At 40.9% G+C, this 12315-nt stretch overlaps 1 protein-coding gene across 7 annotated transcripts in view; it reads right to left on the bottom strand.

Moving 5' to 3' along the window:
- The window catches only part of SPON2 (spondin 2), a 105753-nt gene extending 93884 nt beyond the window's left edge, over nt 1-11869 (bottom strand). For all 7 annotated transcript variants that reach the window (XR_004376273.2, XR_012655993.1, XR_004376271.2 and 4 more), the window contains exon 1: nt 11755-11869. The gene's annotated coding sequence lies outside the window, so the exon portion shown is untranslated. The remainder of the gene's footprint in view (nt 1-11754) is intronic.
- Nucleotides 11870-12315: the final 446 nt, after the last annotated feature.

Here is a 12315-nt window from a genome sequence, read left to right as displayed (position 1 = left end):
CTGCATCCTCCTTCTGCCCCAGCCCTGGGTCACTGGTAACTTGCTCCCAGGGCGGGTCATTCAGCAGGAATTTTGGATGTGCACAGAACACAGACAGGATTGGTTCCCATATGGTTACAGAACTGCAGTAAAGTGGAACAATTTTCAGCTTGTGTGATTGGAGGATATTTGGATGCCTCTTATAAGATGGCCTCCATAAATGAGGAAAAGTCCAGGTGCCTTTACTATTCTTTTGTTCCACTCTTTGTTTCTATGGGGAATTTGCAAATGCAGTATCACTGTCTTCCTTTTAAAACAAAAGGAAACAAACAAAGAAAAGCAATGGCTGTTGAAAATAGCACTTCCAGTCCTAAAAACCACAGGGAAGCATTTCTTGCTCAATTTTATCCTACTTTTTCTACAGCAAATTACAGTGGATCAGAATATTTGATTTGGGAGAAATGAAGTAACAGCTGCCCAAATTGAGCTTGAGCACTCCTGAATTTTGAGGTGTTCAAATCTGGAAGGCAGGTTCTAGATTCCCTTTCTGAATATTAGCTAAATCTGGAAAGGAAAAGTCAATTTCTGCTCCCACGGTTCAGAAGTGGAAATCCTCCTAAGTGCCTGGTACTGTATCTAAAGCTGCCCAGCTCCAGTAGCGCCTCCCCTCCCTTACTTTTAATTTTAAATTCTAGTGGGATCCACGTACCTCCCTTGCTAGACTTCAGATAGAGAGGGGCACTATCCATTTAGTCCACCCAATTCCTTCTTTGGGAGCTGCAAGTTGAGGTCACACTAGTATCTCTAATCCAGTCTGAGAATGTCTTCTGAAGGGGATATCTGGGCAAAAGCCTTCCACTCCTTAGGCATACTTGTTCCCCATTCACAGTGCCATCCCACTCTAGCAGTGAGCTCAAGCTGCAGCATGAAGTTTCAGCTACCATACTCCCTCCCCCCGTTTCCTGTTGTTCATGGCCAAGGGATTGCTGAGAAATGTAGTTCTTTCCCCGCTCTGAGGCTGGCTCTATAGGCAGGGAGCTAACCAAGGAACTATAGCTCCCAGGGCCCCCTGTTGGTTCTCAGATCCCAGGCTGGATCCCTGCGAGCTGCCGCCCCTGCAAATGGGCTGCCCCAAGCAGCTGCTTGCTTTGCTGGTGCCTAGAGCTGCCCCTGGTCTCTGTCAGTACCATAGCGGTTGCAAATCTAGTCTTGATCTGCAATCAGCCTGACAATGCAGTTATACAATTGTCCTATTCTCAGATTCAAGGTTCAGTTTTCAAAAGTCCCACTTTCAAAAGAGACAGGCATTTAGGAGCTTCAGTCCCATTGTGTTATGATGTGACTTGGGCTCTTAAGTGCCTACGTCTGTTTTGAAAATGGGATTTAAGCACTCCCAAAAGCACACAAGAGCCTAGATGGTTGTGAAAATTTTACTCCAAATCTCTATTCACTTGTTAGGGCTAATGTTGTGTTACATGGTTGTGAGAGTTCTCTTGTGAATTGTAGAGTTGGGGGAGATTTACTGTACAGTTATAATTTTTGCCATTTTCCCTCAACTGATTTTTGTATCCTTTACCATGACAAACCATTCACTTAGTTATACTACCACTCTTAGAAACTAAGGGTGTTATCTGTTATGCAGATGTCATAACACAATCCCACAGTTAAAGATAAACCAGTTTAACGCATTAATTATTTAAATTACCGCATAGGAGCCTAACACCAGATTCTAAATGCTGAGATACCATCTACTATATACTGTGGAGTTTGGGGCCTGATCCAATTCCCATTGAAATTAATGGAAGTTGGTTTCAATAGGAGTTGGAACAGGCCCTAACTAAATAAGCCAACATACATCTTCTTTCAATAGATGCAGTTGTTTTAGCTATTGTTGATTAGAGGATTGTACTACACATCATTTACTAAGGTAATTAGACAAGTTACTTGCTGCCAGCAACTGAAATCATCATCATAAGCCTAATTAGAACTAGTTCTTAGCATCAAATTGTAGACCATTTGGTCCCGATTTTTAAGCTAGCTCTCAGTTTAGCCTCGAATATTGCCAGCACAACTCTCTGCCTGTAATGAAATGTGGGGGCAAAATTTCTGGTGCAATTATTTACATCTCAATTGCGTGCACTTAGAAGTTCAGCAGCTTGATTTGCAGAGGCAAATAGACACCTGTAGTCCTGATTCCAAGTCCCTTAATCTAAGCACCAGACCATACTTTGTAACCTGCAAGGAACACTGTCAAGAAGATAGTAATGGTCTTTGTTAGAAGATGCTATTCCTTCTCTTGTCAAGGCAGTGAAGTGTCTTAAAAAGCTAAATCTGGACTTCAAGGACCACAGTGCAAGTAATGCCGTAATTTCTCCAGCCAAAATGAAGGCTGTGGAAGTCTTTCCACTGATTTTAATGAGAGCTGGATCAAGCCATAAATATAACACATATCCATGCACTACAAATGACAAGGAGGCTAAAAGATTTTGAGATCTTAAAGAAAGCTGTACTTGATGATGCTATGGAGCCAATTACCTAATGAACTGAAATCTGTACCAGACTGAACGTTTCTATGAAACTTCTCCCCTTTTTGGACTCTAGCATGCTTTCTGATTCAGGACCCATCCTTTAGAAATGTTGATTCGTGTGTCCTGTATGTTTTGCTGGCATTTTTCTTGCAACTCTGTTCAGAAACAATGATCCTAATATTCTTTCTTTTTTAAAACTTTTGATTCTCTGTTTAAAATGACTGCTGCTTTGGGGGCCATTGCTGGCTTGGAATCTGCACTTCTTGTGAAATGATCTATTGCTATTTTTGTTCCTTATTTCCTGCTGTGCTGGAGGATTTGTTTATGTACGGGGATTTGTTCCAGGGCACTGGATGGGGATTTAGTCTATTGAAGGAATATTTTCTGGAGTTGAGTGATATGTTGTTTAGCCCTATTTCAAGCTTCCAGATTTCGAGCTTCTGCTTTTTACATAACTGACAGCTTTTTCAAATCTAGCTGTTGTTGATAAGTGTACTATAATGTTTTATGATGTATCTTTGCTCTAGCTGGTCCCCTTATGATATTAATCTTTTATGTGCTTCTCCTTGTGTCCTTGCTGGGCAGGATATTGGCAAAAAGGTAAGTGGGTCTTCTGTAATACTTTATTGGTTTATAGTTAGTGAGCGAAAGGATTATATTCTTATAATTGAAGACTCTGTTTTGAGTCTGATACTTACATACAAACTCACAAACTGGCAATTTACACAAGCTGAGGATCTGCTCCATGCTGCTTTTGAAGTGTATGCATTGAAGATTATGTTTATTCACTATTTGACAACATAGTGCATGCATTTAAAACTGGTTATGATTTCACATAAATAAAAACCATAGCTATGGACAAATACAGAGAAAAAAATCAAAAGCAGATAGAGTATTTTTAAAAACAGCTGCTTGGAGCTTTAAAACTACTTAATTACCCCTTATCTGTAGCAAAAGTTGAAGAAAGGAAAGGTATGGATGAAACTGGCTGGCAAGGTGTTCCATCACGGACTCACCATGAGTAATAGTAACACTAAAAAAAAAATCAGTATCTCTCTTCAATTTAACCCAACATCAGATACCTACCTCAGAGGTTAATACTTGTGAACAGTCCTTGAAAAGTCAAAATACATAAAATTATCCTCTTCCGAAAACAAAGAATAATAATAGATCCATGCACTTGACCATGTTTCTTTTTAGAAGCATCATTTAACTCTATGGTGTCCTTGGTAAAGTCAGCTAATATGATCAAGTGGAATCCCTAATAATATCCTCTGTGCAGTCCTAAATTTGATCTAGCAGGAGCATAGATAAGATGATCCAATGTGTTTTTTCCTCTCTCTAAATACAATCATTATTATGTGAATATAATATAGATATATACACATACACAGACTTTATTTTGTAAAGGAACTAATGTTTGGCCAATTTTTCAATAGCACATATCAGTAATATCCCAAACATCTCAAACTGAGAGCTGAAGTGGGTAGTGACTGAATGATAAGGCATTCAGAGCACGTACAATTAACTAAACAAAAACGTTATGTATGACTCTAAGTAATGTTTTTATTTTTTTCCTAACCCTTAAATAGAGTTACTAAATGATACTTCTAAATTTAGTTATGATATTTACAAAGGGACTGAAGTGCACAATTACAGAAAGACACTGGCTAGGAATAAGGGGAAAAGCTCATAATTTAAACTCATATTGGTGCCAGCACAGAGCAAATTAACTCAGTCTTCAAAGTTTATTACTGGGGTATTTTTGATCAAGGAGAATTCTCTTCTTTCCCTAAGAGACAAGTCCAGAGAAAGCGTATTTTAATAACATCCTCCAATTCTGGCATTCACACCTTCAGTAAGCAGTCAGGACAAGTCGTCCTTTCTTTTTAAAATGCTAGGGAACAAATATGCAGCTGAGTTTTGCTGGGAAAGCGATTTTCAAGATTGTTTGTATGGACTTCTCAGTTTTTTAAAACAATTTAAAAAAAGAATAAGTAGGTGTGCCCTGAAACATATGGTTCTCACTAGAGGTCACTTAGAATCAACAGCACTGACCCCTTAACAAAAGCATCTTTCGGTATGAAAAAGTTCATCATGAGATTGTCAGTTTTTATAACTAAAATCATTCTGGAGTCAGTTGTCCTATTATTCTCAAAAATTTTCTCATACTGGGATTTCCAGAGAGCTTTCCAACATCTAAGTTCTTTGCTGTATAGTATCTGTCACATTGCATCCATCCTCTTGTATCTGAGTAGAGAACCATTGTACAACTGTAGAATCTGAAAAGACATGCCAAATAGTAAGTAACCCGGAGAAAATCAGATGGATGATCATGATTTATAGAAAATTAAAGAATTATTTTTGGCAGAAGCATGCTGAAGCCTGTATAAAACTGATCTGTGCAGGGGAAGGATGAATTCAGAGCGTAATGTCAATCCAGAGAATCACAGTTGGATGAAGACAAGCTACTGGTTTAGCAAGATTTTGACTGAAAAAAAAAAAAAACAGCAAGGAAGTATTGTAGATATTGCTAGATTCCATAGAGTCCGATTCTCAGTTACATGAAGGGTGCGTCTACACTGCAACTGAGAGGTGCATTTGCAGCACTCGTGGGCATACACAGCATGGCTGGTGGTTTGGGCTAGTTGTCCAAGTACAACCTGCATACTTGAGCGTAACCTATGCCACTGCCCATGCTGTCACAGCTACACTACTATTTTTAGCGAGCTAGCTCTATCAAAGCTACACATGCTGCCCTCACCCTTCCTGACTGCAGTTTAGTGTGTTTAGAATCGCATCATTTCTGTGAAGCTTACAGAATTCAAGCCAAACAAACAAGTGAGAACCAATAAAGTCAATCTGCAGGCCTGTGAGCACTTTTTATTTCTCGGTCTTTGCTTGGGAGGAAAATTTCCTACCAAATGACCTTTGGGCTCCAAAGCAGCATAGTTAACCTAACTTTTCATGTTATGGTGCTAGTATTTAAGGGCTAAAACAGATGATTCACAAGCAGAATGCCTGTGTTCTTTTCCAAAGGCAGTATGGGCCCTTGGGAAAGTCATTTAGGCTAAAATATTAAATCTCAGGAGTCTAATGCTAGGGCCTTAAATCCATATTTTGGGGATTAAATAAGGGTCCTGCATTTTTCAGAGGTGCCAAGCACCAACACCTCCCACTGAAGCAACTGATCGTCTCTTTGATAAACTCTGCTGGAGTTGTGGATACTCAGAATCTCTAAAAATAAAGAACCCTTATTTAGGTGTCTGACTTTAGACCCTCAATGACTTACTTTCTCTGTCCCTCTATTTGTATCTATAAAATAGAAATAAAATTTTAAAACTGTGAGGATCCAATATTATATAAGTTTTAATCAGGTTTAGATCCCTAACATTCAAGTCTGCCCTGTAGTGACACTGGAGGGGGGAAATGTATACGAGAGAGGAAATGCTAATGTGTCTTTAAAAATAAGTTATCTAATCAGGGACAACAAACACTAAAATTTCTTAATCATAATTGTATACTTATTGCCCAGTGTCACTACAGAGCAGAGTTAAGGTTGCCTGGTGCCTTAAATGAAATTCTGACCACATGGAAATCAATGAGAGTTTTGCCATTCAGAGGGGTCAGGATTTCATCCATCCATACTTTAACACAAGGGTCAGCAACCTCTGGCACGCGGCTCACCAGGGTATGAACCCTGGAGGGCCAGGCCAGTCTGTTTACCTGCTGCGTCCGCAAGTTTGGCCGATCGCGGCTCCCACTGGCTGCAGTTCACTGTTCTAGGCCAATGGGGGCTGCGGGAAGTGGCACGTGCCAAGGGATGTGCTGGCCGCCACTTCCCACTGCCCCCATTGGCCTGGTGTGGCAAGCCGTGGCCCGTGGGAGCCGTGATTGGCCGAACCTGCAGACGCAGCCGTTAAACAAACTTACCCTGGCGAGCCGCGTGCCAGAGGTTGCCGACCCCTGAGGTATATGATAGTGGTTTTGTAACCTGTAATCAGAACTGAAAATCATAATGATGATGTTTGCACTATTATAATTTAAGATTGCATCAATCTTTCCATTTTAGGCCTCTACTTTAAAGGACTGATACCTGGGACACTGGTTTTACATTGGTGCCAAATATTTTTGCAAATTTTCAAGAAGAAAGAATGTTTAATTTTTAAAGTTGGAACAGTTCCATGATCTCAGAAAAAAAACCCTCTCTCCTTAACCAAAAAATGTCCCTGATTTTACACCTCTTACTGCACTAATCCTACTTTAGCCAAGGAAGGTTAGACGGGATTCCTTTCAAAGCCCTGTAGTGCTGGTCCTATAGGAGATGAAACAATTAACTAGAGAGAGACTGAAAGTACTTCCTTTTCCCGGGAGCATAATGTGTCGCCTCCAAATAGCTCCATGGGTTTTCCTGCCCTGAGGAACAAAAGAATCAAACCTCGATCTTTCGTGTTGAAGAGCATTAATGATAGGACCACTATCTCACATACACCATCATCTGAAATGTTCTAGACCTTGGGCCGGATTCATACCAGGGTCATCTTCTAGCAGAGCTTCTGGCAGAAGACCCCAGTAGCAGGAAACAGAGTGGAGAAGCCATGGCTTATGTACTCAAAAACCCAGAATGCTGCATACTGTTTTTGTTGCAAACTCTTCCAGTCTAATGTTCCAGCCACATTGGGTTCTACAGGAACAAAAGACTGGAAAAATCTGGCTAGAAATCTGGTATTCCATGAGAAGGCAGCAAATCACCAGAAAGCATTCCATAGGTGGAAAGCACTTGAGATGAGACTAAGGTTAAAGGCTACCACAGATGATCAGCATCAAAGTCTCTTTACTGGCAAAATGTTCTGAAAAGGCTCATTGCCATTGTGAGAATGCTTGCTACCAAAAACTTAACACTGCATGGCACTTCAGATCAGCTATATGTGCCAAACAATGGAAACTCCCTTAAAATTGTGGAGCTGACGGCTGAGTTTGATGCTGTACTCCAAGAGCATCTAAGAAGAGTCACCAACCAAGAAATGTACACACACCACTACCGTGGGGAAAAAAAAATTCAAAATGAGATCATACAGTTACTGGCAACAAAAGTCAAACAGCAGATTTTGGCAGTTCTGAAGTCAGCAAGATATTACTCTGTTATTCTGGACTGCACGCCTGACATCAGCCGTATGGAACAAATAACTTTAATGGTGTATTTTGTAACAGAACCTAGTGAAAATGTCCCTGCAATGGTGACCGTCAGAGAGCATTTTCTAGAATGCATTGACATTGATGATACTACAGGAGCTGGTATGACAAATGTGCTTCTTAAGAAGCAGGAAGATATGGGAATTGCGATAGCTGACATGAGAGTTCAGGGCTACGATAATTGTGCCAACATGAGAGGAAAGAACAGAGGAGTGCAGACACGGATCTGAGAGTTAAATCCTCGAGTATTTTTTTGTCCCATGCAGTTCTTATTCATTGAACAAGGTGGTCAGTGAAGCGGCTTCTACTGAGTGTGCTGAATTTTTTTAATGTAATTCAAAGCATCTATATATTTTTCTCTGCATCAACTCATCGATGGCAAATTTTGAAGCAATATCTGGGAACATCCTCTCTGACACTGAAACCACTGAGTGCCAAACGATGAGAAAGTCGAGTGGAGGCAATAAAGCCTATCAAACACCAAATTGGGAAGATAGATGATGCCATAGTTGCCATTATGGAGGATAATGCTATGACAGGAACTGTTCGTGGATGAACAGTGGTAGAAGGAAATGGAATCACCAGAAACATACATAACTTCAAATTTCTGTGTGGCTTAGTGTTGTGGCATGACATACTGTTTGAAATAAATCTTGTAAGCAAGAGACTCCAAGGTGTTGACCTTGATACATCTGGTGCAATGGAACAACTGGACAAAGTAAAGTCATATCTACAGTCCTATCGGTCAGATGAAGGATTTCAAAATGTTTCTGAAGAGTGCACAGAAGTTGGCAGAGGAACTTCAGACTGAAGCTATTTTCCCACCCATTCAAAAATACAAGAGTCACCGAAAAAGATGACATTTTGATTACGAGGCACAGGATAATCCAATAAGAGATCCTAAACAATTATTCAAAGTTGAATTCTTTAACCAGGTGCTAGATTGTGAAATACAGTCAGTTGAAGAACATTTCATGCAGCTCAAGGAAAACAGTATATTTGGGATGTTGTATGATATTCCAAAACTCCTCACTATATATAAAGAAGACCTACATTAGCAATGCAGGGCACTAGAGACAGTGTTGACACACTATGACATGCGCGATATTTATGCGAGTGATTTAGGTTATGAATTGAAAGCCTATTCAAGATAGATTTCAGCAGATCAACTCCAAAGGCTGTTCTGGTATATATGTGCACAAATAAGATGACCACCCTCTTTCCAAATGCTCTGTGCATACTTCTAGCACTTCCTGTAACAGTTGCCAGTGGAAAACGTAGCTTCTCCAAGCTGAAGTTAATAAAAACACATCTACGCTCCACAATGACATAGGTGAGGCTGGTCGGACTTGCAACAATCTCAATAGAGCATGAGCTGGCCCAGACTGTAGATCTTCAGAAAGCAGTTCAAATCTTTGCAACCAAGAAGGCACAGAAAGCACTACTTTGATTATTTAAACAAACAGATACAAATGCCAGTTTACACTATGCAGACAAGAAAAGTTAACTTTCAAACGGCTGAACAGCAAATATAAGTGTTACTTAACAACTTAAAATGCCATGTTCAAAAATTTTAGTTCTCCTTTATTGGTGTAGGTAGCAGAGCAGTACCATGAGAGGAGAAGAACAGGAAGAAGGCAGAATTGAGACCTTTTGAAGTTTTGGCCCAAGTGAGAGGGTATGGGGGCATCATTTCAGCTCCTTGCCTCAGGTACCAAAATGTTGTGGGCTGATCCTGAATACCAACCACCAGGGGTGGCTCTAGGCATTTTGCCGCCCCAAGCACGGCAGGCAGGCTGCCTTCAGCGGCTTGCCTGTGGGAGGTCCCCGGTCCCACGGATTCGGCGGCCCGCTTGTGGGAGGTCTGCCAAAGCCACAGGACTAGCGGACCCTCCCTCATGGCGACCGGCAGAAAGCCCCCTGTTGCTTGCTGCCCCAGGCATGTGCTTGGCGTGCTGGTGCCTGGAGCCGCCCCTGCCAGTCACACAGAAGACGCCTCCATGCCCTATGAATCACAGAAAGGGTCTCTGGCCCCACAGTTGAAGTAGGCTGGGGGTCAGGCCAGAAGATCCACAGAATCACTTTGGCAATGCTCCAGTAAACTCCTGATCCTATGCAACTGGTGCAGAAGTACTACGGCCACTCTTCCAGCTCCTAGGCTGGAGTAGCTACTCTAAGGGGCTGTGCAGCAGCCCCATACTCTAATTCTGGGTTGGACTTTGCTAGCTGCATTGTTCTCCACATGCATAGACCATGAGCACCGGGGCTGTGTGCAGATGGTGTTGATTTCACCCTAATATAAAGAATACTCGCCTGAGTAAAGCTTTGCAGAGGAAGGCCCTTAATAAGAGTCATTTTTTTTCTTTGCAAACTTTACATGTGAAACCCTTGGGAATGTGACCCAATCTAAGCAGAGAGCTCAGAAACATTTGGGGATAGATTCGATACTTCCCCTGTAGTTTATTGGCAAATTAATTCTAACATATTCAAATTACATCATGAAGTGTAATGTAAAAATATTTCACAAAGAGTATCTTAATAGGGAGTGAAAATCTGATGAACAGTAGTAATTCAGAGAAGGAACCCTATCTCCTGTTTATTTGGAAACATTATTGCCTTAAAATCTCATAAATATATTACTGTTTTTATGGCTCAAAAATCTTTTTTTTTTGAAGATTTTTATTATTCTCTTACAATAAACATAGATTCACAAACGTTTTAAGCTAAAATGGATCATTTATTACCAACGGTGCTTCAGGCACATCATTGATTAACCCAAGTGTGATAAAACAACCTCGCTTTTATTATTCTCTTAAAGTCTGAGTAAAATCTGCATACTTGGAAACAATGAAGCAATAGCTTGGTCCAGAACTACTGGAGTATGAATTATTCAAGTCTAGTTTGTTTGTTTTTTTCACATTCGTGAATCCCCAGAATGCTTTTGTAAAATATATTAGTGCAAGCCATGTTTTTAATTATTAAAGAAAAACAAATCCAAAGGCATTGTGTATGTGAAGGGGGTCAATGTTTTGTCTGTCTTCATTTTAGAAGAAGTATGATCTCCTTTGAAGTAAGTTATTCAATATTTGCAGTATATTTTAAAGTTGTAGTCCACTGAGAAAGTTTTCAGAGCAATGTTCCTCAGCTGAAATCAGTTTTGCAAATAAACCTCTTCTTACATACTGTTAGACTGGAAATACCCAAGATATACCCATTCAGGAGCAGCACTGGCAACTTACCAGAAGCCTGTGGGCCACTGCTCTTTTTGAATAAATACAGCCAACTGCCAGAGTAGAAATCTTACGTGCATGTGTTTTCTAGAACAAGGTTCACACAGCTAAGTTAAGTTAAGTTAAATGCCTAACTTGATTGCACAAACATTTATGAACAGGACTATTGCCATAACTGCTGCAACCTGGCATAGAATGCAATAGAGGTACTTTGTAGAACAGGTCAAAAAAGCAAACACACACAGCAATCAATCTACTCTTGGATCCTATTATTTGTACTTAGTGCCTTTTCCAGCAATACCTATGTAGCTTAGTGGTGTTTTCGATCAACCCCAGGGATTGAACTGAGAAAAAGTGGTGCAGTGTCTAGAGCGCTAGAAATTCAGAAAAGCTGGCTTCTTTTTCTGGCTCTGCCACTGAACTGCTGTGGCACCTCAGGCAAATCACTGTTTTCCTTCCACCCATGTGTCTATTTAGATTATAAGTTTCTTCAGGGCAGATAACATTTCTTACTATGTGATTGCTCTAGGCACTATGCAATCAGACCTCAGTCTTGGGTGGGATTCTACTGTAATGATAACAATGACAGATTTTTGAAAAATTCATCATTTTCTGCCCGTAACCATTTCACTTCTTGCCTTTTTGCTCCTTAAAGTATGTTCATTTTCCTTACCAACAATTTAGCACTTAATAAAAGAGTGACACAAATTTAGTCAGGATGCTACTGCATGCATGGGGCTATGATCATAAGCATACATAACATCGGTAAAAACATACCCTTTTCTATAATAAAGGGAAATAATATAACAGGAGTTAATACTTACCAGATGGAGGGCAGGGAGATGCAGCAAGCAGCAGTCAGTAACAAAATGGCTGCAGCTTCTTGGTTCTGCCCATTTTAAAGGGGCAGCACCAGAAAGACATGCTGGAGAAAAGGATCATGTAACTGAGAAGAGGTAGATCCAGATCCACAAGGAGATTCAGTATTGCTACACCTAACTTTTAGGTGTCCTGAAAATCATGGGAATCCGCAAACTCTGGGTCTGGCACATAGGCTGCCTACACAATACATAGATAGAGATGCATCTGAGAACGGGATACACAAAAACCAGAACACTAGGTGAGCAGTCACCTAAGCTAGCCAATAGAAGCCACCATCAAAGAGCGGTATGTCTTAAGTAGGATTGCCAATCCTCCTGGTTTGGCTGAAAGTCTCCCCGAATCGGACTTTATGTCCCAGAGGCTACTGAAGCCAAACAGGGAGATTTTAGGCTGCTAAAGTCCAGCGGCACAGCAGATCTAAGGCAGGCTCCCTGCCTGCACTGGCCCTGCACCACTCCCGAAAGGGGCCACCACACTCTGGGGGGGCCAGGGGTCTCTGCGCA

This window comes from Chelonoidis abingdonii, chromosome 5, assembly GCF_003597395.2.
Source record: "Chelonoidis abingdonii isolate Lonesome George chromosome 5, CheloAbing_2.0, whole genome shotgun sequence".
In the NCBI taxonomy this organism is placed as follows: domain Eukaryota; kingdom Metazoa; phylum Chordata; order Testudines; family Testudinidae; genus Chelonoidis; species Chelonoidis abingdonii.
This window is presented reverse-complemented; position numbering and strand designations above follow the sequence as displayed.